This window comes from Pongo pygmaeus, chromosome 18, assembly GCF_028885625.2.
Source record: "Pongo pygmaeus isolate AG05252 chromosome 18, NHGRI_mPonPyg2-v2.0_pri, whole genome shotgun sequence".
NCBI lineage: Eukaryota > Metazoa > Chordata > Mammalia > Primates > Hominidae > Pongo > Pongo pygmaeus.
Genome location: NC_072391.2, coordinates 84,851,377 through 84,879,210, shown reverse-complemented (window position 1 = coordinate 84,879,210; position 27,834 = coordinate 84,851,377). Strand labels below are relative to the sequence as shown.

Below are 27,834 nucleotides of genomic sequence, written 5' to 3'. Positions count from 1 at the left end.
AGTGGCATTTGGTACATTCACAGAGTTGTTGCAACCAGCAGCACCGTCCATCTAGCACCAGAGCATTCCCATCACCCCAAAACATCACCCCAAAACACCCCGTCCCCGTTAGCAGCCACTCCCCCTTCCTCTCCTGACCCCTGCCCCAAGCCCCTGGCAACCACTCATGAGCTTTATGTGTTTATGGATTTGCCTATTGCAGACATTTCACATAAATGGAATCACAATATGTCATCATATTCTATGATTGGATCAAAGTTTCCAGGGCATGCTGCGGTGTGACTCAGAGCTTCTTTCCTTTCCGTGGCTGAATAACACCCCACTGTATACACGCTGTGTTTATCTGTTCGTCCATGACAGACCCTTGGTAGTGTCCAGCCTCTGGCTGTTGTGGATAATGCTGCTGTGAACGCGGGTGCGCAGGTATCTGTCTGAGCGCCTGTTTGAATTCTCTTGAGCAGACACCTAGCAGCAGAATTGCTAGGTCATAGGATGATTCTCCATATACTTTTGAGGAAGCACCCCCCGCACCAAATTCTTACCCGTCCCTCAGAGCTCAGTGCTGTCTGGCCTTTGTCCACCTCCTTCACATCCCTCCCCCACACTTTCCCATTCTACTTGGCTTTGTGGAACCTTCTGGATGAAGGCGGTAAGCCTCCTGCGGGCAGGGATGTGTGCCTCGCTCCCCTGAACCCTGGCCTGGCACATGAAAGCCTGCACTGAGTATCTGTTCATGTGTGAATAGAGGACCACGTGTGGCCAACAGGTGTGCAGAGATGTCGCCAGGGAGCCCATGAATCTAGGAGCGAGGGCCACGCCAGAGTCCGGGGCACAGGGTAGTCTAGAAGTGCTGGGAGTTTTCGCCCCAGGAGCAGCCCTGGTCCAACAACAAACAGGAGTCAAGGTTTGCGGTTTGTCCTACGACTGCCCCCTGCCCCCACCCCGCAGCAGGACAGAGCCCCAGCTGCTCACTGCCACATCCTGTCTGGCTCCTTCCCTTCCCCACCGCGCACCCGCTCTCCCACTGTGCTTCTTGGATCCCCTCCCGACAGACTCTTTCTACTCAGATCCCAGCTCCCAGGGAACTAGCTCCCCCAGGGAATCCAATCTAAGACAGCAGGGCCAGCCTCTGGCCCAAGGGAGGAACCGCTTTGTCATTAGTAAGAATGAATAATAATTTAGAAGGAGAATGAATAACAAGTAGGAGACCTTCCCAAGGCCACTGCGCCAGGCATGGCGAGATTTCTCCTTCTCTAGGGCTGCACGTGGCCCTGGTCCAGATTTTAGGTGACTCACGTGTGCATGTGTGTGTATGTGTGTGTCAGAGTGTGTCTCTGTATGCATGTGTGTATGTACATGTGTAATGTACATATGTATAGATGTATGTGTGCTTGCATGTGTATGTATGTATATATATGTGAATTGTCCCTGTGTGCATGGCTGTGTATGTATGTGTATGTGTGTACTGGTATGTGTGTACATGTATGAATGTGTGCGTGTGTGTATATGTATGTATTAGTGTATGTGTGCATGTGTGAGTTTGCACACCTAATAATATCAAGTGCTTATCATGAGCCCAATATTGTTCTAAGAGTTTTATTTTTTTTTAACCCACTTAATTCTCACGACCCTATAATTCGGGTCCTACAATCATCCCCATTTTACAGATGAGGGACCTGAGGCTCTAGAGGCAAAGTGGTTTTCCTATGGCCACACAGGTGGTGGCCAGTGGGGCTGGGATGCAAAGCCCTCTGGCTGGCTCCGCACCCACCTCCTCCTGAGCCTCCAAGGCAGATCCTGGAGATGTGAGCAGAGCTTTTTCCCCTGAGCCACGCGGCAGAGGGACGCTCTGGCCCGCCATCTTTCCCTGGGTTCTAGCTCCTTCCCATGCTAGGAAGGCAAGAAGGCCAGCGTGTATCTAGCGCGTGTGCTCATGCCACAGTCCGGAGGAAGGACTCCAGGAGACAGGCGGCTCCTGCAAGCTCACGGGGCGTGGGTGGTGTGGGAGACCGGGAGGCTCTAGAACGCCTGCCCGCAGCCTGGCCTCGGAGGAGAGGGGGAACCCCACATGTCCTCCAGGCTGCAGAGGCCTTTCCGTGTCAGCTAAGTGCTGGGAGCTTTGCTCCAAAATCACCCGAGGTCTGCGTAAGCTGCACGCCTTCTTCCACGGCCGATGGCTGGCAGGGCCGGCTCTCTGGTCTGAGGCAGCCCTGCCCCGGCTCTCGGGCTCGGCCACTCTCCAGGGCACCTCCCGCCTGGCCTTGGCTCTTTCAGGGGAGCTGCCTTTGTTCTCCCGAACCTCCGGCTTTAGTGGGAAAGAAAAGGGCCAGGAAGGACCCACAGGCCGGGAGGAGCCTCCCACACGTATATTTAGCTGGAGCTGGGCTGCCTCCCGCCTGGCTCCAGGCCTCATCTGCCTGCTGGAGTTGGATCATGGGACCCGAGAGGAGCCGCCTGCGGTGACGCTGCCGACAGACAGACAGGCCGGCCGAGGCCAGAAATGGTATGTTTTGCAGCTTTTCCTGGACCAGAGGTCCCAGGACAGCGCTGGGTTTTTGTTGTTGGAAAATCAACTTGTTTTTTTTCTCCATTTGATTTTTGAAAATTTCTTTTCTTATGCAAGCAACATATATTCACTGTAGATTAATGAGAAATATAAATCATCATACAGGAAAGTTGAAATCGCCTCTGCTCCACTATACAGCAAGGAAATGAACAGCTTCGTGCACACACAGCAAGGATGACTCTCACAGCACAAGTCTGTGTGCAAGAGGCCAGACCCTGGGAGACTCCGTTTATGATGACTCAGAGGCCACAACCTTGGAAACTAGCCTGGGGCATTCGGAGCTGGGCTGGCCACCCTTGGGAGAGGAGGGAGGGCCTGGAAGGGGGTCTGGAATGTTCTATGGCTTAATCGGGTGCTGATTAGACATGGGAATTTCATTTGTGAAAATTCATCAAGCTGGACGTTCACAATTGGTGCACTTTTCAGTATGTATGGGCAATAAAATGTTTACTAATATTTTGCTAAAATTTTCCCCTTCTATTCTCAAGGAATTGTCACTATTAATATTTTGGGGTGTTTCCTTATACATATTTTTCCATGCATATACACATTTTTTTTCACAGAAAAATCATCTTTTACCTCCCGTGTGGTCACAGGAGGCAATAAATGCTGAAGCCACACTGTGGGGGTCCCACGCTGAACCCTCCAGCCAAGCCACTCACCTCCCGAGTTGTTGATGTGTGGGCGACAGTAGGAACTCTGTAGGTGTGAGCTCTTTAACTTGCTTTTTTCACTGAATCTAATGCAAACATCTTTCCAAACCAAGAACTAACACTTGTGCCTTACATACAAGGGAACCGTAAATACAGGGAAATGTCCAGCTGGATCCTCTAAAATGCTTTTTATCCATCTTGAAGATGTAAATGTTTTGATTGTGGATGGAAAAGTCACAAGAGTGCTTATAAAATATAATTCATTGATTAAATTAGAAATGCATTTTGAAATCAAAAGTGAGATAAGACAGGGTATGGGATAGAGACATGCCAGTTGTTCATCAAATTGCTTCCTCTTACTCCTGACAGTACAGGTTGTCTCCATTTCCCAGCCTCCCTGGCAGTCAGGACAATCACATGACAGAGACTGTGCAATGAGATTGGGACATAATGGTGGGCCTTGGAAACTCCCCACACCCAGCCTTCCCAAGTCTTCCCCATCTTCTGGCTGGATGCCAGGAATCCTCCCCAGACACTGGAGCCTAGGTGATGGTGAATCCCCCACAAGGAAAGGGCCTGGGCCCTGAGTCACCATGTGGAAGACCACCCACACACACCCAACTAGAACTTGTGTAAAGAAGAAACCCATGGCGCCACCTCTCGTAAATGTCTGGGTTGATGGTGCAGCGGTTGACTCACCCTCATGCAATGCATTAATTTAGAAGACATGCTTCTTCCGCTTCACATTCGGGTCCCTTTACTCACATCCATCACCTGTGTCATCAACATTGGTGCCATTATCAAGAACCACTTCTTGAGTCTTCTAACTCTGTTTTCCGAAGCACATCATCTTCTTTTCACTTCTGAGTTCTTTGAGATTTTAATCCACTCGGGGCACCGTTGAGGGTCATTTTATCAAGACACAACTCTCTGCCAGGCACGGGGCTCATGCCTGTAATCCCAGCACTTTAGGAGGCCAAGGTGGGCAGATCACTTGAGCTTGGGATTTTGAGACCAGCCTGGCCAACATGGTGAAACCTAGTTTCTATAAAAAATATAAAAATTAGCTGGGCATGGTGGCATGCACCTGTAGTCCCAGCTACATGGGAGGCTGAGGTGGGAAGATCTCTTGAACCTGGGAGGCAGAGGTTGCAGTGAGCCAAGATCGCGCCACTGCACTCCAGCCTGGGCAACAGAGCGAGACTTTGTCTCTGGAAAAAAAAAAAATTATGACAGGTTTTATTCCACACCCGCCGCACCCCCCCCCAACCAGCGACCCCTGCTTTTTGACTTGTAGGCTTGAGTTCTGCTCCTCACAACCAGTGTTTCTTTTTTTTCTTTTCTTTCCTTTTTCCTTTCTTTCTTTCTTTCTTTCTTTTTTTTTTTTTTCAAGACAGGGTCTTACTCTGTCACCCAGGCTGGAGGCAGTGGTACAATCATGGTTCCCTGTAGCCTTGACCTCCTGGGCTCAAGTGATTCTCTTGCCTCAGTCTCCTGAGTAGCTAGGACTACCGCCGCCCACCACCATGCCCAGCTAATTTATTTTTATTTTTTGTAGAGAGGTCTTGCTGTGTTGCTCAGGCTAGTCTTAAACACCAGGGATCAAGTGATCTTCCTGCCTAAGCCTCCCAAAGTGCTGGGATTACAGGGGTGAGCCACCATGCCTGGCCCAGTGTTTATTTTTAAAGATATCTTTAAAAGGCTTATTCATGTCAACATCTACACTGGGAGGTCCTCCCCCAGGAACAGCTGCTGAATCTGTGGGGTGGTTTTTTGTTGTTGTTTTGTTTTGTTTTGTTTTTGCCTCCTTTGTTGTTGCTTCCCTCTGTTTCTCCTCTCAGAATTTCTTAGTAGAGCCTCATATGAGGTTGTTTCAGAACAAGGTGTCTTCCCCAAACAATACTTGGTTGTGCAAAGTGAAATCATTAAAAGACTAACCTGTAAAGACTCAATTATTAGATGACTTTCTTTTTAAACTGATATAGTTTGTTTTTATGATTATTTCATTTTTATTTTGGAGATTTGCAAGCCCATAAAAGGGTAGGGTCAGTAGTATAATAAACACCCATGGCCGGGTGCGGTGGCTCACGCCTGTAATCCCAGCAATTTGGGAGCCCGAGGTGGGCAGATCGCCTGAGGTCGGGAGTTCGAGACCAGCCTGGCCAAGATGGTGAAACCCCGTCTCTACTAAAAATACAAAAATTAGCCCAGTGTGGTGGTGCACACCTGTAATCCCAGCAACTCGGGAGGCTGACGCAGGAGAATCACTTGAACCTGGGAGGTGGAGGTTGCAGTGAGCTGAGGTGGTGCCATTGTACTCCAGCCTGGGCAACAGAGCAAGACTCCATCTCAAAAAACAAAAACAAAAACAAAAAACAAACAAACAAACAAAAACACTCATGTACCCACCACTGAACTTCCATAATGATCAATGATCGATACACAGCCAGTCCTTTTTTTTTTTTTTTTTTTTTGAGACGACGTTCCCCTCTTGTCGCCCAGGCTGGGGTGCAATGGCACCATCTCAGCTCACTGCAACCACCGCCTCCCGGGTTTAAGCGATTCTCCTACATGGCCAGTCTTGTGTTCTTGTGTTAGCTCCACCACATCCACCACATCCCCTGTTGAAAGGGATCTGTTTTGGGAGTGGAGGGAAGCCTTGCCTTATATTTAACGCTATCTCATATACTTACTCAAGATCATTGAAAAAAAAACCATTTACTATGGAAAATGACAAACACGCATCTACCTAAGAAGGCAGAGTGTAATGAACCCCTTGTGCTCACCTAGGGTGCCCTGGGGTGCCCACCTGGGGCCCATCACCAGCTTCCACCTGGGAGCCATCTTCTCTCCTCCATACTCCCATTGTCCCTCCCCCAGATGATTCTGAAGCGAACGCCAAACTAGCTGTCCTCCATCCAGGCAGTGTTCAGGCGGCATCCAGGCAGTGTCCCCACTGACAGCTGTCTCTGTGCACATGTTATTGAAAGATATCGGGGGGAGGGGGGAGGGAAAGCATTAGGAGATATACCTAATGTAAATGACAAGTTAATGGGTGCAGCACACCAACATGGCACATGTATACATATGTAACAAACCTGCACGTTGTGCGCATGTACCCTAGAACTTAAAGTATAATTAAAAAAAAAAAAAGAAAAGAAAGATATCAATGGGACAGCCCTGGAGATATCCAGCGTTTAGGTCTCAGCACTCTGTTTAGGTCTCAGCTGTGTGGTGTGGCCTTGGGCAGCGACTTCCCATCTCTGAGCATTCTGCCCACAGCGCCTTCCTCACGGGGCTTCTGAGGGCTGTGTGTGAAAACATCTGTGAAATGTGGAACACAAGAAATTCTGATTAGTGTGATTCATGTACTTATTTATTTTATTTTTTTGAGACAGAGTCTCACTCTGTCACCCAGGCTGGAGTGCAGTGGCACCATCTCGGCTCACTGCAACCTCCGCCTCCCGGGTTCAAGTGATTCTCCTGCCTCAGCCTCCTGAGTAGCTGAGATTACAGGCACGTGCCACCACGCTTGGCTAATTTTAAAAATATTTTTGGTAGAGATGTGGTTTCACCATGTTGGCCAGGCTGGTCTCAAACTCCTGACCTTAAGTGATCCACCTGTCTTGGCCTCCCAAAGTGCTGGGATTGCAGGTGTGGGCCACTGTGTCTGGCCTGATCAGTATTTCTTGATAACTGCTTTTTAAAGTATTTTAAAAGCTGAGGAGGGGTGGCTGGTGCCAGGGTGTGGAGGACAGATTCGTTCAGGTGCAGTCTGTGCCTCACTGAGGGGTGGGAGGGGTAAGCCCCCATTCAGCTGGGAGGCCACAAGACCCTCAGTGGATGAGTGGGAGAGGGTACCTGCTCTTACCTAGGGAACACGAGATGCTAATGGCTGCCTTGCAGGGGTTCAACTGCAACACCAGCCATTCCTCCCAGGGCGCTGTTGGCATATTGGGGCAGGCAGCATGAATCACTGTGTTCACCCCCACAGGCTGCCTGCCCATAGATGCCCATGGTGACGCCGAGTCCAGAAGGCTGGGATTGGAGAAAGAGGCCGGGCGTGGTGGCTTATGCCTGTAATCCCAGCACTTTGGGGGAGGCAGAGGATCCCAAGGAGGCCGAGGCAGGCGGATCACTTGAGGTTAGGAGTTCAAAACCAGCCTGGCCAACATGGTGAAACCCCGTCTCTACTAAAAATACAAAAATTAGCCGGGAGTGGTGGTGCATGCCTGTAATCCCACCTACTCAGGAGGCTGAGGCAGGAGAATCACTTGAACCTGGGAGGTGGAGGTTGCAGTGAGCCGAGATCGCACCACTGCACTCCAGTATGGGTGACAGAGCGAGACTCCGTCTCAAAAAAAAAAAACAAAAAAAGAGATGGGGTCCGGTGGTCATGAGGGTGGGGGCCATCATCGCCCACACTGTTGCTCGCACCTGCTCTGTGGGTCACCCCCACCAAAGCTTTCCGCACCCAGCTCCGTCATCCACCCGACCAGCCCGCTGTCCACTCCCTGACATGGGGGAAGCTATCATATGAACTCCCCCAAGTCATAACCCCTGTACCTCTGAATGTGACTTTATTTGGTGACAGGGAGGTGATCAAATTAAAATGAGGTCATTAGGGTGGGCTGTAATCCCATATGACCAGGGTGTTTATAAAAAGGGGAAATTTGGACACAGACATGCCCTAAGAGAAGATGATGTGAAGAAACAGAGAGGGAAGGTGCAGGCTACAAGCCGAAGAGCACGGCCTGGACCAGGTGCCCCCTCACTGGCCTGGGAAGGAACCAGCCCTGCCCATGCCTTGATCGCAGCCTTCTGGCCTCCAGAGTGAGAGAATGATTCCTGTAGCTTAAGCCCCCGGCTGTGGCGTTTGTTATGGCAGCCCAGGGAAATTCATGCACTCACTGGCCAGGACTGATTCCTGCCGGCTGTGGGCAGGCAGTTGCTCGGAGAGGCTCGTTGATACCAGGGAACGCCTCCTTATGAGTCCAGGCTTCGAGGAAGCGGGCAGTCCCCCGGCTCCCACCCGCGGACTCCTCTCCCCTGTCATACCCAGCGTGGGCGTGACACCATCATCTGTCCTCACACAAACCAAGACACTCGCTGGAAAAAAATACCAAGCCCATTCTGGTGACAGCATGATTTGATCTGGGGGACAGGATTTCTGTCTCCCGCCCCTCCAAACCCAGCTTGGGAATTTGAATAAATTGAGGCTTGCTGGAGGGCTTGTTGTTATGGAATTGGAGCAATGAGAAGGAAAAACCATGGAGATGGCTATTTTCTTCCTCTTTTTAAAAATTTAAATTGAATAGTTCATGCAGGGAATGCACACAGATTTGGAAGTATATCCTTAGAATTCAGACACGGGCCTTAAGATTTTCACTCTCACCTCTACAGTCTCACACTGTCTGCCTTCCAGAACAAGGAATCCTTTTCAGAGCCAGTTCAAGAATAGGCTACTAAATGAAAGTGGCTTTAAATTTAAATTGTAAATAATTTAGGTTGGGGGAAGAGAGGCTCCTGCAGGTTTCTTTCTCTTTGTCCTGCTAAACATGTAGCACAGGGTTTGGCCAACTTTTCCTGTAAGGGCTGGATAGTGAAGATTTTTGGCTTTTGCACAAATGGTCTGTGTTGCAACCCCTGGGCTCTGCCATTGGAGAAACAGAAGAGCCTAAGTAATATGTCAATGCACAGGTGTGGCTGTGTTCCAATAAAACTTTATTTACAAAAGCAGGCTGCAGTGGGATTTGGCCCAAGGGATGTGGTTTGCCGAACCCTGATACAGCTCATCTAAGCTCGGAGGAACTCCAGTGTCCACCTGGATCCCGCTCTCTCAACCCTAGGGGAAAAAACAGTGTGACCCTGAGGCCCTGCTGGGTTTGAATCCTGCCTCCAGAGGTTCATTTCTGGGTGACTCTGGGTAGGTTATCGACTTCTCTGAGCCTCATTGATAAAAAGGAAATTGCCACAGTCCTCCTCTTTCTGGAGCGGAGCGTGGCTGGCATGTAAATATCATTCAGGAAGGGGACCAGGGAGGCTCCTCCCTTAGGCTGGGGAGTTGGAGGTGTGGGAGCTGAAGCTGGGAGGCAGCGGTAATTAACCAGGCGGCCCACTGGGGGCAGGAGGAAGGGATCAGTGCAGGGAGGAGGGAGCAGGCAGGAGCAGGCAGGGGGAGGCTCCTGCCTCTCAGCAGAGTCTGGAGCGATCAGCCACTCTTTTTCTAATGCTTGTCTCTGCTCTCTCCTCCTCTAGACTCTGCTGTCCACACGGCAGGGACCAGGGTCATCCTCAGGAATGTACCCCACTCCTTAGCACGAGGTGGCTGCTCCTCGAATCTTGGTTGGATGCACAGATGAGAGATGGGAAGGCCACTTTGCACGGGAAAGTGAGTGTCCCTGCTGTCTTAGGGTGGGGCGGGCTAGGGAAGCGGCGAAGGGGCTGGGGAGCGAAAAGCAACAGAACCACAAGATGCACGGCGTGGAGAATATGTGGATCCTAATTTTAAGAAATCACATAAAAACATCACTGGGGGCTGGGTGCCGTCGTTCACGCAGAGGCAGGAGGATCGCTTGAAGCCAGGAGCTCAAGACAGTAACATAGTGAGACTCCGTCTCTACAAAAAAAATTAAGAATTAGCCCAGTGTAGTGGCACGCACCTGTGGTCCCAGCTACTTGAGAGGCTGAGGTGGGAGGATCACTTGAGCCCGGGAGTTTGAGGCTGCAGTGAGCTATGAATGCACCACTGTACTCCAGCCTGTGTGACAGAGTGAGACACTGTCTCAAAATAAAATAAAATAAAAATAAAAAATAGGCCGGGCATGGTGGCTCACACCTGTAATCCCAGCACTTTGGGAGGCCGAGGCAGGCGGATCACCTGAGGTCAGGAGTTCGAGACCAGCCTGGCCAACATGGTGAATCCGTGTCTCTAAAATACAAAAGTCAGCCGGGCATGGTGGCAGGCACCTGTAATCCCAGCTACTCAGGAGGCTGAGGCAGGAGAATCACTTGAACCCTGGAGGCGGAGGTTGCAGTGAACCAAGATCACGCCACTACACTCCAGCCTGGGCAACAGAGCGAGACTCTGTCTCAAAAATAAAAAAGACTTTGAGGACAGGTCTCACACTGTGTTCTTACCACAAATAATGGGGACATGGGGAGTGTTCTGGAGGTGCTGGATGCGTTGATTTCCCTGATCATGGTGTTGGTATCATGGCTGTTTGCCTATGTCCAAACTCATCAAATTACGCATTAAATATGTACAGATTTTTTTTTTTTAAGACAGAGTCTTGCTCTGTTGCCCAGGCTGGAGTGCAGTGGCATGATCTTGTCTCACTGCAACCTCCGCTTCCCAGGCTCAAGCAATTCTCATGCCTCAACCTCCCGAGTAGCTGGGATCACAGGGGCGTGCCATCGCACCCGGCTAATTTTTGTATTTTTTGTAGAGACAGGGTTTCGCCATGTTGGCCAGGCTGTTCTCGAACTCCTGATCTCAAGTGATCCACCCACCTTGGCTTCTCAAAGTGCTGGGATTACAGGCGTGAGTCACTGTACCTGGCCAGATTTCAGTATATTAATTATATCTCAATAAAGCTTTTAAAAAAAAAAAAGCAGTGGCTGAGCTAAAAAAAAATTTAAAAGCATTCAACCATCCCCAAGGGTGCATCTGCCCAGCTGGTACTGTTCATTCAACCCAACAGATCATCCTCCTTCTTTTTTTTTTTTTTTTTTTTTTTTGAGACAGTCTCACTCCTCTGTCACCCAGGCTGGAGTGCAGTGGCGCATCTTGGCTCACCGCAAGCTCCGCCTCCCGGGTTCACGCCATTCTCCTGCCTCAGCCTCCCGAGTAGCTGGGACTACAGGTGCCCGCCACCACGCCCAGCTAATTTTTTATATTTTTAGTAGAGACAGGGTCAACCTCCTTCTTTACAGCAAATAATTTTACATGTCCATTGCTATCCTGAAACGAAATGCACGGAAACCTACAAAACACCTTCTTCAACTCCACGTAATGCCCCCACTGTAACACGCAGCTGATCAGAAAGGAATAAACATAAATATAAAATAATGGGGTTTCCATGCCTCCCCAGGGAAGAGAGAACAGGGCTGTCATCTGCTTGCCACGGTGGCCCACAGTGGGCATGACAGCAAATGGTGGCGCCCAGCCCCAGTGCAGCACCTGGAGCACTCACCTACCTTACCCCGCTTGGCCACTGGGGATGTGGTTTTCCAAAATGCGAAAAGCTCTGTTCTGAACCAAAGTTCTGAACACAATGCAGTCTCCCCTCCATCAGCAAAATCCTTGCATTCCTGGTAACTGATGGAGTAAACCTGTACAGTGCACGTTTCTGTGTACAATGAAGTTTGGTCCTAGATACACTGGTTGTGGACAGCTTTCTCACCTGATCCTAGAGGCAGGACCTGGCTGAAGGTTAGGGGGCAGGTGCGCCGGAGACTGCAGAGAACCAGGTGGGCTGACTTCTCAGGGGCATCTTCCTGGGGAGGGGAGTGTGGGTGGGAACCAGAAGAGTTGGGCAGACCCCAGCCCAGGCAGCAGGGCCATGCCTGGGGGCTACACCTGTAACAGGAGCGAGGGCAGAGCTCTGGAACAGGACTCCGGGTTAAGTCCCAGCTCCACCATCTGCACCTGTGGGACCTCAGAGAGACACTCAGCCTCTCTGAGCTTGTTTCCTTATTCGAAAAGCATAGCTTCCAAGAATCTAATTTACAGGCCTCCCTGTGAAGTTTGCATGTGCTCTTGCCTGTGCCTTACTTACAGGCCGTGCACTGTCCATGAGCCCCAGTGGGGTTGTGATTATTGCTGGTAGGAGGTCGGGGGCAAGGCCAGAAGCCTGGAGGCCGTGTGAGGATCAGGGCCTCATCAGTCAGGTAGGAAGCTGCTGGAGAGAGAGATCTCAGAGTGCAAGGTGCACAAATATAGAACTGAAGGCATCGGCCGGGTGCGGTGGCTCACGCTTGTAATCCCAACACTTTGCGAGGCTGAGGCAGGTGGATCACTTGAGGTTAGTTCAAAACCAGACTGGCCAACATGGTGAAACCCCCGTCTCTACTAAAAATACAAAAATTAGCCAGGCGTGGTGGCAGGCGCTTGTAATCCCAGTTACTCGAGAGGCTGAGGCAGGAGAATTGCTTGAACCCGGAAGGCGGAGGCTGCAGGGAGCCGAGCCTCTCCTGCACTCTGTCACTGCACTCCAGCCTGGGTGATGGAGTGAGACTCCATCCCAAAAAAGGAAAAGAACTGAGGGCATTAAAGTGGCCTTGAGCAGTCATGGGTCTTTCCTGGCCCAGCACAGCCCCACGGTGGGTCTCAGCCAAAAAATGACCTGGATCTGGGCTTCCCAGGACGTCCCCCGGCCCCTGCCTCATTCATCTTCCCTCTGCTGGGGCTGCTCTGCTTGTCACCTCTGGTTAGATTTTAAAAATCCTGCCCACTCCCCACCACGAGGCCCCCAGGGTGGAACAGGCCTCACCAAGCGGCCAGCTGTCCTGTGGTTCACAAAGCAGCTTAAAACTCCAGTAATAGATGGCCTCGTCCAGGCCCAAGAGTGTGACTCAGAAGAAAAATGAAGCCGGGTGTGAACGGCATTCAGGTGAGGAAAAGGCGGCCCCTCGCCCAGCACTGTTCCCATCAGCCTTGCCTCTGTCACTGGGCAGGAGTCACCCTCATGTGATGACGGTGCTCATCTTTCCCACCCTGCCTCCCCAGCCTCCAGGTGAAGCCATCCCAGGAGCTGTGAGCACCTTGTGCTATATTGTCACCCCCTCCCGAGGGCACCATGGAGGCCACACCAGACCATGCTGGCAGGACACGGCCACCACAGCCGGCATTTAATAAACAAGCTTTGGGCTGCCTCTGTGGCTGCAGCTTCTGACTGTAAGATTTCAGTCTTCTTGATTGAATAAGCAAATGAATGAATTCATTCATTCGATAAATATTTGTTAAACTCCTGGTAAGTGTCAGTCCGCGAGCTCAAAGCTGAGCAAATAAAGGAGGGAAGGAGAACCAGTCTCCGTGCTTGGAGCAAACCCTCATGCCGATCACAATGAAGACGTCTGGCATTTTCCAGCAGCTGTTCCTTCTCCCTCCTCACCACTGGGAGGCCCAAGGGCTCCGTGGACATGGGGCAGTCTCCTGCCAGGGTGGCTGGCCTCCACCATCAGGCATTCCTGGGCTCTGGAATATAGACTCATATGGCCTCAGGGACAGCCACCACCCGGCAAATGAGCCTGGAGGATTTTTACCCAAAAGAGCTGGTTGCTTTGTGGTTCATCCCAGCTTCCCCAGAGAGCTCAGGGCAGGGAGAGCCCTGGGCATTGCCAGGTGTACCCTGTGCCCTGCTGATGGGCATGCAGAGACCCAGGATGGGGAGGGACTTGCCCAAGATCACTCAGGAGTGAGGGGCAGGCTCTGGAACTCCCAGGCCTTGTCAGAGCAAGGAATGCAGGGCTCGGGCCAGAAGGTCAGTGGGCAGCCCTGGGAGCTGCCTTTGAGGGTCTCCTCTTTGGGCAGGAGACTGTGCTGGCGCGTCCACGTGGCCTGTCCTGCCCCCAGCATCCAGTGTTTGACACCAAGCTCCATGACTGCTGCTGGCTGTGAGGCTGTGTGGCCTCCTCTGTGTGTTTATCTAAGGGGCGTTGCCCATAGGAGCTTCACCCCTAGGAGCTTCTGTGCTCTCACAAGCAGGACCCAGAACCCCCTCCTCTTGTTCTGGGGAACTTCTCCACTCCAAAGGGAACTCTCTGGATTACAAGAGACTAAAGACAAAGGGCTGTCTGAGGCCCCTTCTCCAACTGGCTGGAGTGGGCTTTGGGCACACATGGCCCTGGAACAGCCCATTGGGCGGCCTCTGTGAAATTCCCTAGAAATGATGAGACTTCCCCACGCCCAGCCCCCGCCCCACACAGGGAGTTCTCACCAATTGTTCTTCCCCGGAGACTCCTGCCAACCAGGGAACGTGACAGTTCACAGTGAGGGGCCCGAGGCTGTGGGCAGCAGGTACCGCTGGGGACTCTGGGCAGGATGCCACCTTGAGACGCCGCCGTGGCCACAGCATTCGTGCCAGACCAGCAAGGGTGTCCTGGACACTGCCCAGATGCTGACCCCATCATCAAAGCAGACACTAGACACTGCCCAGGTGCCGACCCCATCATCGAAGCAGATACTACCTCGTCCCCTCCCGCCCCCCAGCAAGAAGATGCCAAGCCCTGTGAGGTTTGCCCGTGCTCAGCGCTGTGTGGAGGAGCGGCATGTTTTCGTGGGCACAGACAGCTCTGGTGAGGATGTGAAATAGCGCAACTGCCATGGAAAGCAGTCTGGCAGTTCCTCAAACAGTTTAACCTAGAGTTATCACCTTTTGTGCCCCCTGCCGCACTAGGTATCTACCCAAGGAAATGGAAAACGTCCGTCCATATAAAAGCTTGCAGGTGAATGTTCACAGAAGCCGTGCTCACAGTAGCTAAAAGGTGGAAGCAACCCAAATGCCCATCAAATGATAAATGGTTAAACAAAACGTGGTCTATCCATGTGATGGAATATTACTCAGCCATGAAAAGGAACGGATCCTGACACATGCTACAATGTGGATGAACCTTGAAAACATCATGCTGGGTAAAAGAAGCCAAACCAAAGACAAATATTGCATGATTCAATTTGTATGAAATGCCCGAATCATAGACACAGAAAACCCAAGCGCTGAGGGATGGAAGGATTGGGGATTGACAGGTAGGGGTTCAGGAGTAATGAAAATGTTCCAAAACTGACGGTGGTGATGGCTGCACAACCCCATGAATCCACTAACTGCTCTTTAAAAAAACTTTAAATGGATGAATTGTATAGTATGTGAATTGTATTTCCATAAAACAGTTAAAAACAAAAACAAAAGTTAATGGAAGGCAAGAATGTAGAACAAGTGGAACTCTCCCATACAACTAGAGGGTCTTTAATTGCAGGACTTTGTAGAATTGGCAACATCTATGAAAGGTGACCACACACAGCCCATGACTTCAGGTCTCACTCCCAGGACTCAACAGATGTGAGTGCATTTGTCCACCAAGAGGCATGTGCAAGAATATTCACAGCAGCATGAATGGTGTCAGCCCTAACCTGGGAGCAACCCACACAAATGAATACACTGATTTGCTCTATTTGTACCATGGAATATCAGGGAATACTATGCAGCAACGAACATGAATGAGCTAAAACAGCATGCAACAGCATGCATGACTTGCTCAAACATGGCAATGAGTGAAAGAAGCCAGGCACACAGAAAGCACATGCTGTCTAATTTCACTTACGGAAATCTCAGAGAGAAATCTTTTTTTTTTTTTTTTTGAGACGGAGTCTCGCTCTGTCACCCAGGCTGGGGGCAGTGGCGCAATCTTGGCTCACTGCAAGATCCACCTCCCAGGTTCACACCATTCTCCTGCCTCAGCCTCCGGAGTAGCTGGGACTACAGGCGCCCGCCACCACGACTGGCTAATTTTTTGTATTTTTAGTAGAGACGGGGTTTCACCGTGTTAGCCAGGATGGTCTCGATCTCCTGACCTCGTGATCCGCCCACCTCAGCCTCCCAAAGTGCTGGGATTATAGGCGTGAGCCACTGTGCCCGGCCTTTTTTTTTTTTTTTTTTTTTTTTTTAAGATGAAGTTTTGCTCTGTCGCCCAGGCTGGAGTGCAGAGGCTTAATCTCGGCTCACTACAACCTCCACCTCCCAGGTTCAAGCAATTCTCTTGCCTCAGCCTCCCAAGTAGCTGGGATTATAGGGACATACAACCACACTCAGCTAATTTTTGTATTTTTGGTAGAGACAGGGTTTCACCATGTTGGCCAGGCTGGTCTCGAACTCCTGACCTCAAGTGATCCACCCACCTCGGCCTCCCAAAATGTTGGGATTACAGGCGTGAGCCGCTGAGCCCGGCCTAATCTCAGAGATAAAGCTGATTAATGGGCAGATTACTGGTTACTGTCAGGGAGTGGACAGTCTAGTAGGGGACGTGAAAGGGACTTCTTGGGGGCTGGTAATGCTCTATTTCTTGACCTGGTGCTGTTACATGGCTGTGTTCACCCTGTGTAAATTCAACTCATGGTGCATGTATGACTCATGAGATTCTCACATGTATGCCACACTTCCATTAAAACTCTACTATTAGAGAGCTGGGCGCGGTGGCTCACGCCTGTCATTCCAGCACTTTGGGAGGCCGAGGCGGGCAGATCATGAGGCCAGGAGATTGAGACCATCCCAGCTAACACGGTGAAACCCCGTCTCTACTAAAAATACAAAAAATTAGCCGGGCATGGTGGTGCACGCCTGTAGTCCCAGCTACTCGGAGGCCGAGGCAGGAGAATGGTGTGAACCCAGGAGGTGGAGCTTGCAGTGAGCCAAGACTGCGCCACTGCATTCCAGCCTGGGTGACAGAGCGAGACTCCATCTCAAAAACAAACAAACAAACAAACAAACAAACTCTATAGTAGAAATACATTGGCCGGGTGCAGTGGCTCACGCCTGTCATCCCAGCATTTTGAGAGGCCAAGGCAGGTGGATCACGAGGTCAGAAGTTGGAGACCAGCCTGACCAACATGGTGAAAGCCTGTCTTTATTAAAAATACGAAAATTAGTTAGGCGTGGTGGCATACACCTGTAATCCCAGCTATTCAGGAAGCTGAGGCAGAAGGATCATTTGAACCCAAGAGGCGGAGGTTGCAGTGAGCCGAGATTGCACCACTGCACTCCAGCCTGGGCAGCAGAGCAAGACTCTGTCTCAAAAAAACAAAATAAAATAAAATAAAATAAAAAGAAATATATTTTGGCAGTTAATGAAAGAAAACATCCCAATGACCTTCAATGGATGAGCAGATAAGCTGTGGTCTCTCCATATGATGGAATACTATTCAGCTGTAAGAAGGAACAAAGCATCAACACGCTACAACATGGATGGGCCATGAAAACGTGTGCAAAGAGGAAAAAGCCACACACACAAGCTCACACAGTGTGATTCCACTTACACGAAATCTCCAGCACAGGTAAAAGCCGACGAGGGGTAGCCAAGGAAGAGAGGGGACAGGGAGGGACTGCTCGTGGGGACAGAGCTTCCGTGTGGGATGATGAAAAGTTCTGGAATTAAATACTGGTAATGGTGGCAACAACTCTGTGAATGCACTAAATGCACACGTTCAAATAGGAAAAATGGTTAATTTCCTATTTAAAAAGAAGTTAATGCAGTGCCAGGCACATAGCCCAGTATAAGAAGGGCCCAGACCCCTCACGGACAGGCCGCTCTTGACAACACCTCGGTGTGTATTTTTATTTAGGGTCCTAACTGTCTGCCAGGCTCTAGGATAAGCCCCTTTCCTACTGCTTTAGTCCATGTTCTGTCACTTATAATAGAATACCTGAAACTGGGAAATTTACAAAGCAAAGGAATTTATTTCTTACAGATATGGAGTCTGAGAAGTTCAAGGTTGGGGGGAGCCTTCTTGCCGGTGGGAGCCCTCTGTGGCACCCCGAGGTGGCGCAGAGCATCCCCTGGTGCAGGGGCTGAGTGTGCAAGCTCAGGTCTTTCGAATAAAGCCACAGTCCGCTTCTATGAGAACTCACTCCTCTATTAACCCATTAACCCAGGAATGGCACAGTCCTCACGACCCAATCACCTCTTAAAGGCCCCACCTCTCAACACGGCTGCACTGGGGATTAAGTTTCAACATGGAAGGCTGGGCGCGGTGGCTCACGCCTGTAATCCCAGCACTTTGGGAGGCCGAGGTGGGTGGATCACCTGAGTTCGGGAGTTCGAGGCTAGCCTGACGAACATGGAGAAACCCTGTCTCTACTAAAAATACAAAAAAATTAGCCGGAATTGGTGGTGAATGCCTATAATCCCAGCTACTCAGGAGGCTGAGGCAGGAGAATTGCTTGAACCCAGGAGGCGGAGGTTGTGGTGAGCCGAGATCGTGCCATTGCACTCCAGGCTGGGCAACAAGAGTGAAACTCCATCTCAAAAAAAAACAAGAAAAAAGTTTTAACATGCATTTCAGAGGGGACAAACATTCAAACCTCAGCATCTACAATCTCTCGTTTCATTCTTGACACTGTCCTGGAGGCATTGCTGTCACCACCCTCATTTTATGGAGGAGTCAGATGTCCAAAGAAGCCAAGCTTCCTGTCCAGTCACAGAGAGCAGAGCCAGACTTGAACCATTCTGCCAAAGGCCACACTTTAGCTGGGCTGGGCTGCTGCCGCTCTTGGTCTATACAGATGCCTGGCTTCCTACCACCGATGGGAGATCAGGACTAGGGTTCCTCAATCCACAGCTCACCTGGGGTGGTGGCAGGGTGAGCCACTTGCTGACAGGTAGCAAGAAGATGGGTGGATTGTATGGCCCCTGGCAGAACACCACCTCCCCACCAAAGCCTTCCCCTGAGGGGAGGGATGGGGAGGAAGGCGGGACTCGAGCCAATTCCTTAAAATAAATGCCCCTACACACAGACACACACAGACACACACACACACACACACACACACACACGCACAACAATGAGGATGCCGATGGTTGTGGCAGCGTTTAGTTCATGGACAGCCCTCTACACCCCAGGCCTGCGGCAGACAGTTCCTGCCTCCTTCCCTTTGATTCCCACAGCAGCCTTGAAGCAGATCCTAGTGTTTTCTCCATTTATAGCTGAGGATACTGAGGCCCAGGGAGGCTCAGCCTGCCATGCAGAGTGGGGATTCCAGCCAGACTTGGACTCCAGAGCCCCCATGCGACACCACTTGCCAACAGGTAACCTGGGTCCCAAGTACTCCCCAAAGATGGGAAGGTGGGGTCAGCACAGCAAGCCTTGGAACCCTCCCCAGGTGGCAGGTTACGTAATGAGAGAGAGAAGCCCAGCTGCAGGCTCAAGGTCAATATCTAAAAACAAAAGTCTCCATAATTCCCCAGGAGGTGGTGGTAGGTGTTCAGAGGCCACCACCTGTGAGGACCAAGCTGGCACGCTTCCAGAGAGGCCACCAGCATTCTGGCTGGAACTGGAGATGCCCTGCAGGGCTGGGCACGACTGCGTACGGAAGCAGCGGGCAGGAGTCAAGCTGGCCCTGGCCCGGACTCGTCTCCTCCAGCAGGGAGCAGGTAAGAGCCCAGGACTAAGGCCATAGTAAGAGGCGGCCACCCAGGCAGGTGCTAGGCAGGTGCTAGCCACGGGCCACGGGGAGCTTTTTCAGATCTGGGTTCATGCTCGTGAACGAGGAATCTGCCCTAACAGAACTGGGCCTTGCCTGGCCCCGGGAAGGATCATTGAGTCATTCAACAAGTAGTTACTGGGTGTTGTGATGGTCAATTTTATGCATCAAATTGGGTGGGTGATGGTGCCTATATGTTTGTCAAATGTTATTCTGGATGTTTCCATGAGGGTGTTTTGGAATGAGAGGAACATTTTGATCAGTGGACTTCCAGTAAAGCAGGCCGCCCTCCAGAACGTGGGCCTCATCCAGTCAGTGGAACAAAAAACATAGAACAAAAAAACTGATATTCCCCAAGCAAGAAGGAATTCTGCCAGCAGACGACCTGGGACTTGAGCTGCAACATCAATCAATGCTTCCCCAGGTTGTCAGGCTGGTGGCCCACCCTGCAGACTGTGGACTTGTCAGCCTCCACAATCACTTGAGCCAATTCCCTAAAATAAATGCCTCTACACACACACGCACACACACATATGCACACACACGCATGTGCACACATGCACACACATGCACTCTTTTGGTTCTGTTTCTCTGGAGAACCCCAATAGAGACACCTACTCCCTGAAAGGGCTAGAACTCAGAGTGGTCACCCAGCCCCTAAGGCCTCAGTCTGCCCCGTCTGTTAAAGGCGGGTAACAGCACCAGACCTTCAAATACGTTGCAAGACCAAACAGGACAGGCCAAGCGTGGTGGCTCACGCCTGTAATCCCAGCACTTTAGGAGGCTGAGGTGGGCAAATCACTTCAGGTCAGGAGCTTGAGACCAGCCTAGCCAAAATGGTGAAACACCGTCTCTACTTAAAAAATACAAAAAGTAGCCAGGCATGGTGGCGCGTGCCCGTAATCCCAGCTACTCAGGAGGCTGAGGCAGGAGAATTGCTTGAACCCAGGAGGCAGAGGTTGCAGTCAGCCAAGATCACTCCATTGCATTCCAGCTTCGGTGACAGAGCAAGACTCTGCCTCAAAAAAAAAAAAAAAAAAAAAAAAACCAAAGAGGACACAGCAGCTACAAGGGCTTTGTGGGCCCGGGAGGCCAAGGCTGTCTGCCAGGTGCAGGCTCCTCCAGAAGCGCTGTGTGACCTAGACCACAGGACTTCACCTCTCTGGGCTTGCATTTCCTTGTCTGTGAAATGGGGTGGTGATAGTTTGACCTCATGGGTAGCGATCCTCCAGTGAGAACCAAACAGAACCGAATGTGTGCAGCAGGTGTAGAGCTGTGCCCACCAATAGAGGTGCCCAAGAAACTGCATCTGGATATAAATCTGTAGTCAAGCCAGGGACTTTCTGCATCCCAATCACCTGGGAGCTTGTCTAAAAATGCAGGTTGAGGCCGGGCACAGTGGCTCATGTCTGTAATCCCAGCACTTTGGGAGGCCAAGGCGGGCGGATCACCTGAGGTCGGGAGTTTGATACCAACCTGACCAACATGGAGAAACCCCGTCTCCACTAAAAATACAAAATTAGCCGGGCCTGGTGGCGCATGCCTGTAATCCCAGCCACTCGGGAGGCTGAGGCAGGAGAATTGCTTGAACCTGGGAGATGGAGGTCGCAGTGAGCTGAGATCACACCATTGCACTCCAGCCTGGGCAACAAGAGCGAAACTCCATCTCAAAAAAAAAAAAAAAAAAAAAAAAAATGCAGGTTGCTGAACCCCTTCTGACCCACCAGGTTTTAGTCTCTGGGTAACAGAGCCCAGGATCTGCATCTGAAGCACATCTCCAGCTGACCAGGAGGCACCTTTTACAGAGGGGCATCTAGCACCCTGCATGCAGACAGGGCTGTGCTCTCTCTAAATGCACAGCAGCAGGCCTCCAACCTGGGCTGAGCTGAGTTGGGCTGGTGCTGAGTTCTCGGCCACAAACAAACATCGCCTGATAATGAGCTACCTCATTACTTCCCAGACTGGCACCACCCTCTGCCACCATCTGCCATCTCACCTGTCACCTGGCACGGCCCCCATCCTCCCGTCAGCAGGAAGCAGGGCCCTGCTGCCTCAAACCTCCTTCCACCAAGTCGTGCCTGCCTCTGCTCCCACAGGGGGCGGTGCAGGGGGAGGGTCCTGCACCCAGGCCGTGCCACAGACATGAGCTGGGGGTGCAGAAGGGGGGACAAGCAGTTGGCTCCCCTGGGCACGTTCTCACATGGTTCCTAGGCTGATGTTGAATCTATTAGGCAGGGAACTGGGTTACAGAGTGCAAAGTTCCTGAGGTGCAAAGGTGCCAGCCCCAGCTCCATGCTCCCTTCCTATAGAACTCCAGCTCTGTCCAGCGCACCAGGGTGCCGCTGAGAAATGACCTTCTCTGTGGCTGGCAGGGCCATCTGCCCAGCGCTGCCAGTGAGACCTGCAGGTCAGTTTGGGGGCTTCTGGAAAAGCCTTTCCCTCGGCTGTACTGTGCACTGCTCTCCCTCCCGCCTGGTACGCCTCGTGACCTTGGTGGTGGAGCCACCGTTTTGCAGTCAAGAGGACAGGAGTGGGTGAGGTTTCTGTTCCAGTGGAGCTGCTGCCTGGCCAGGACTGCCTGTGCCTGGATGCCACCCAGCCCAGGACGAAACCCTCGCCTTAGCGCACTGAGCGCTGCGTCTGGTTCTGTGGTCCACAGCCACACACGGCCCCAGCTGGCTCAGGAATAAAGTGAAAATAAAGTGAGACGTCTCCCTCACAGCCCTGTCCCGCTCCCAGCTTCCTAGAGGCAAGCGATATGACCACTTTCTTGGGGTCTTTCCAGAAATTCTGGATGCGTAGATAACCACATGATTGTATGTTGTTTTGCTTTTGTGCCCAAATGGTGGCATAGAGCATGCAGACCACGCTGTCTGCCCTCCTACCTTCTACCAGACGACGCACCTAGACGTCCTCCACAGGGCAGTTACACTGGCTGCGCATCACTGCGCGGTGTCAGTCACCTTAATCGGTTTAACCCGTCCCCTGTCGATGGTCGTTTCCAATCCTTAGGAGCAAACGCTTTGGCAATGATTTTTAAAGGTACTATTTGGACAGATGTTGACGAAAGACCAAGGTGCCCTGTGAAAACCAGGCTCCGAGGCTCAGCCAGAAGGCCAGCAAGGAGGGGTCCCTTTTGATTTCCTTCTCCAACCAGGGCTGGGCTCGGCCCTCCCCAAGCGTAGACCCGCCCCAGGATTGGCCCCACCCTCTGGACCTCCCTTAGGTCCCAGAAGGCCTGGCCCCACCCCTACTTGGCCCTGCCCAAGGGACAACTGGCTCCTCCCTCAAGCATGGCCCCACTTCCAGGAGTCCTGGCCCCACCCAAAGGCCTGGCCCTGCCCCTTGAGGTCTGGCTTCTCCTCCAGGCCTAGCTCCAGCCCCAAGATCCTGGCACCTGCTCCGGTCCTAGCCCCACCACTAGGAGACGGGGTTCCACCCCAAGGAGATCTGGCTCCTCTCACAGTCATGGCCTCATCCCCAAGCAAGGCACCACCCCAGGAGGCCTGGCCCCACCCCTTGAGGTCTGGCACCTGCTCCAGGCTTGGCCCCATCCCCAGGAGACCTAGTTCCACCTCAGGGAAATCTGGATTCTCTCCCCGGTTACGGCCCCAACCTCAGGGGAGGTGGGTTCTCTGTAGGAGCCTGGCTCCCCACCGAGGCCTAGCTCCACCCTAGGAGGCCTGGCTCCACCCCTTGAGGTCTGGCTTCTGCTCCAGGCCTGGCCCAGGAGACCTAGTTCTACCTCAAGGAAATCCGGATTCTCCCCCCAGTTATGGCTCCAACCCCAGGGAACGTGGGTTCTCTGCAGAAGCCTGACTTTGCCCCCAAGCCTAGCCCCACCCCAGGAGGCCTGGCTCCACCCCCAGGAGGCCTGGCTCCACCCCCAGGAGATATGGCTCCTCCCCCAGTCATGGCCCCACCCCAGGAGGTCTGGCTCCTCCTCCAAAACCCTGGCTCCGCCCCCAGGCTCTTTCTCCCTCACTGGGTCCAGTCCCCACGGCCTAGTTCGCGGGCTGCTGAAACTGCCTGCCTGCTAGTCTTTTCGGCCCCACTCCTGCCCCCTTCTTACTCCCCTTCCATATGCCACTCACTCTTCTTAAAACCCTCCAGGGGCACTGCGCCCCCGCGGTGAGGACCAAGCCCCAAGACTGGTTCTGGGGCTTTGGGGTACTTGTCTCCCTGGCTTTTCTGTGGCTACGCACATGCTGCTGCCAACCCCACCCCTGCTGCGCCCTGCTGCCCAGGGCGCCTCTACCCTGCAGACGCTGCTTCCAACGGCAGGCCAGGTTTCTGCTCCCCCAGCCCCCGGGTCCCCCAGCCAGACCCGGCCACTCTTCTATCGCCCGGTGACCCCCTCCTCTGCAGAGCTTAGAATTCTAAGAGCTGACGACGTCCACTGCGCGCTCGCATTTTGCTTGGCGCGTTTCCTGGCATTGTCAGTCTCACTTAATCCTCAAACCGCTTAGGGAGGTCAGACCATTGTTACTCTAGCCCCAGAAGAGGAGACGGGCTGTTTGCATCCATGTCCCCTGGGCCCAGCACATGGGGTTTTGTTGGTTGAAAGAATGCGTAAATGGGGTGGGCAAAGGAAGAAAAAGAGGCAAAGACAATTCCAGTTTCCATGGCAATGGAAAGGCCATGGAACCGCGAACAGAAGGGACTGAGGAGGGAGGTGCCCAGGGGAGCAGGATCAACTGTGGAATTTCAAGGTCCAAGGGACCATAGGTTTCCTCTAGTCCAGATGTTCTCACCAGGGAACATTTGGTGATGACTGGAGGCATTTTGGGTTGTCATTTTGCTTAGGGGGTGGGTGCTACTGGCATATAATGGATTGAGACCAGAACTATTGCAGGATGCCCTGCGGTCCACAGGTCAGCCTCCACAACAGAGTTATCCAGCCCAAAATATCAACAGTGCAGAAGCTGAGAAGCCCTGATGTAGTTTAACCCTGTTCTGGGTTAAATTTTCCCTACAAAATTCTCCCACCCCCACCAGAGCTTCTTTCAGTCTTTGCTTAACCACTTCCAGTGATGGCGAGCTCACTACCTCTACAGGCAGCTTGTCCAAGGTGATGAGCTTGCACCAGTGCCAGAGCTGGTGAGACACCCAGGGGAAGTTAAGCAAAAGCCTCAACAGCCGGAAAAGCAAGCACTTGGCTGTCACTGAAGAGCTTCAGGAGGAGCAACCCCCACCCTGAAACACACACACACTGCCCAACTTCAGGCTGTCCTTAGATTCTCCTCCATAGAGGGGTCTCCAGAAACCAGGGGCCTGGGAGGAGTTCAGGGGGTCCTGTCGGTTCTTGCCCTAGGATATCTCAGCCTGGAGCGGCAGGTGGGAGTCGGGACAGGCAAGAAGGAGGCAGGACTTGGCCACCTTAATTTCTAGAAGTAAAATTAAGTTTCTGAAATATTAAAGCCTGATTAATGATTTGCATGTGGAAGTATTTAGGGAGAAATGTATGTATTCTGAAACACATCGAAAAATAAAATGGATGGGTAGATGGAGTGATGGGTGGATGGGTGGATGAGTAGATGAATACATGGATGGGTGAATGGATGCGTGGGGGGGTAGGTGGATGGGTGAATGGATGGATGAGTAGATGGATGGATGGGTGAATAATGGGCAGGTGAATAGGTGAATGGGTGGATGGATGGATGGATGGATGAATTGATGGGTGGGTGGGTGGAGGAATGGGTGGATGGATGGGTAGATGGATGAATGGATGGATAACTGGATGGATGGGTGAATGGATGAATTGATGGGTGAGTGGATGCCTGGCTGGCTGGCTGGCTGGCTGGATGGATGGTTGGATAGATGGATGAATGGGTGAGTGAATGGTCTAATGGTTGGATGCATGTGTGAACAAATGCACAGATATATGATCAAGGAAATATGGAATATTTTTTCTTGTTCTATGATGAAGCCTATGTTACAGATAAGGAAACAAGGGCCAGAAAGGTTAGGGGAATCACTCAAGGTCACCCAGCTAGTGAATCATGGGGCCAGGATTTGCACCTGGACTGGTTTCGCAGAGCCATTTCTGCACACCCCTCTGGAACTCACCTCTCCCATAGGTGGTTATTGAGGGGCATGGCTGCTGCATGGTTTATATGGGAGAATCGTCCTGGCAGCAGCCTCACCAGAAGGGTTTGTCTTGAGGCTGCATTTGCAGGGCACTCTGTACAACAGCCTCGATGGTACCGATGGGAATAGTGAGGTGGGAACAGGTAAAAGGTGTGAACTTAGGGAAATCAGATGCTGTTCCTGACCAAGAGCTCCTTTAGATGCTAGAATGAGAGCAGTGCGCTGAGACAGGCAGGCCCTGCCCTCATGGAAGCGGTACTCTATTTTCCACCTCCTCATTATTATTTTACCAGCAGGTTCTAAAGCAAGGGTTCTTAACCCTTTTCATGCCTTGGATCCTTTTGCCATTCCAATGAAGCCTGTGGATCCCTGCCCAGAATAATGTTTTAAATGCATAAATAAATGCATAGACTATAATCAAAACCAGTTACATATATAGCCCTAGATGGAGATTTAGTGATAGGGGTTTCCTTATAGCACATTAAGTAACTTGCTCTAACCATCCCATCTCCTCTGCTAGAGGTGGGCCTGTGTGGGGCGGTCAGCCGCTGTGGAATCCTGCAATTTTGGTTTAGTGCATTAACCCCAAGGGGTCAGATGGACCTGGGCTCGAATAGCGGTTCACAAGCTGGGGACCCTGAGTAATGACATCCCCCAGCCTGGCTTTTCTCATCTGTAAAGTGGGGGTGATCACGGTGCCTGCCTGGAAGAGGAGGTAAAGACAGTGCTGCTATGAGATGTCTGACTGGACACTAGCTGCAGGTTCCCTATCGAGGCCTCTGTGAGCAGCAAAGTCACAGCTGACTGATCCCCCTGAGTCCAGGGTCTGTGTGTGTGAGTTAAAAGTTGGTGAAAGCAAGCACATAAATTTTTCTTGCTAGGTTCACAGGCCCCCAAAGTCCTCCATGAGTCCCACGGAAATCCCTGCTCCTGGGGGAATCAGACATCCACTGCCTGCACCAGCAGACACTCTTGGCCTGTCCTTGTCCTCCAAGCAGTGGGAACTTTTAAACCTCTTGAGCCCAAGTGGCTGCAAGAATGTCCAGGCTGTTAGAGGGCAATGACACCCGCCCCTCCCAACCCCCACGGGCCAGCAGGCTGATGTTTTGCTTTCTGTTCAGCCTGGAAGGGAAGCAGGGTCAGCCCGGAGCCGGAGACAGGCCTGTCAGGGTCCCTCAGACCTTGAGCTGGCAGCTGGGGAGAAGCGAGGCTGTTTTTGTGCCTGCTGAGTCCCTGGGGCCAGCCAGCCAGGAAGGCCACCCAGGGCCAGGCCCCTCTACTCACCAGCCAGACAGCTGTTTTCTTGAAAGTCCTGGCAGGATGGAAAAGCTCTGGCCCGGCCGGGAAGTGGAGACATTACCCAGCTGAGTGATCCCAGCTGTGGCTGGGGCCCTGGGCGTCTGTGATGTGGTCCGAGGCTGGGTGTCCGCCTTACCCGCGGGGGAAGGAGCATTGCCCACTCACCTCCCTGCCCCTGGGGCCCTGGCATCCAGCCCTGCCGCTCCTGCCCGGGCCAGAGGGGAAAATCGAGGGCACTCGGGTAGGGGAACACCCAGGCAAATGGCAGGGGCTGTCCAGATTCCTGGGCGGGGAGGAGATTTCGCTGACCGGAGAGGAGCGGCCCTTCCGGGGAGACGCAAGCCTCGCGCAGCCTGTGCCACCGGAGTTCAGCAGGGTTCAAAGCCTGTTTCTGGCTGAGCGGTCGGGGGCCAGTCCTCTAGCGTCCTTCTCCATTCGGTGGGGATCGTAGGACATTCAGTCCTAAAAGGGAGCAGTGTGGCAGAGCCTGCATGGGATGGGGGAGAAAAGTGCACCAGCGCTAATTAACAACAGCTGCCCTCTGGGCTGCGGCTTTCCCCGTTGTAAACTGGGAGAACTGGCCTCTAGAACTGACCTGACCCCTTCCTCTTCCCTGGAAACAGAGCCCAGCCTCCTCCTTGGCCAATCATTGAGCCTCCTGCTCTCCTTTAAAAGCTCATTTGGTATCAGGTGCAGTGACTCACACCTGTAATGCCAGCACTTTGGGAGGCTGAGGCAGGAGGATCGCTTGAGTCCAGGAGTTCAAGCCTGAGCAACATGGCAAAACTCCATCTCTACAAAAAATACAAACAGTAGCCGGGCATGGTGGTGCATGCCTGTGGTCCCAGCTACTTGGGAGACTGAGATGGGAAGATTGCTTGAGCCCAGGAGGTCAAGGTTGCGGTGAGCTGAGATTGTGCCACAACACTCCAGCCTAGGAGACAGAGCGAGACCCTGTCTCAAAAAAAAAACAAAAAAAACCAAACACCGTTTGGTTTAGTTTTGTGCATGGAATGTGGAGAAAGAACAAAAGCAT

At 52.1% G+C, this 27,834-nt stretch overlaps 1 long non-coding RNA gene across 2 annotated transcripts; it reads right to left on the bottom strand.

Annotated features, from left to right (window-relative positions):
• Nucleotides 1-1,583: 1,583 nt before the first annotated feature.
• LOC129015413 (uncharacterized) lies at nucleotides 1,584-27,381 on the bottom strand. Of its 2 annotated transcripts, none has more exons than XR_010124266.1 (3): nucleotides 26,784-27,381; nucleotides 6,006-6,543; nucleotides 1,584-4,264 (listed from the first exon to the last, which is right to left on the bottom strand). It is a non-coding gene; the product is annotated as an uncharacterized LOC129015413 (long non-coding RNA). The 2 variants fall into 2 exon arrangements; XR_008494579.2 differs by having other exon boundaries at nucleotides 1,584-4,430; nucleotides 26,784-27,377.
• Nucleotides 27,382-27,834: the final 453 nt, after the last annotated feature.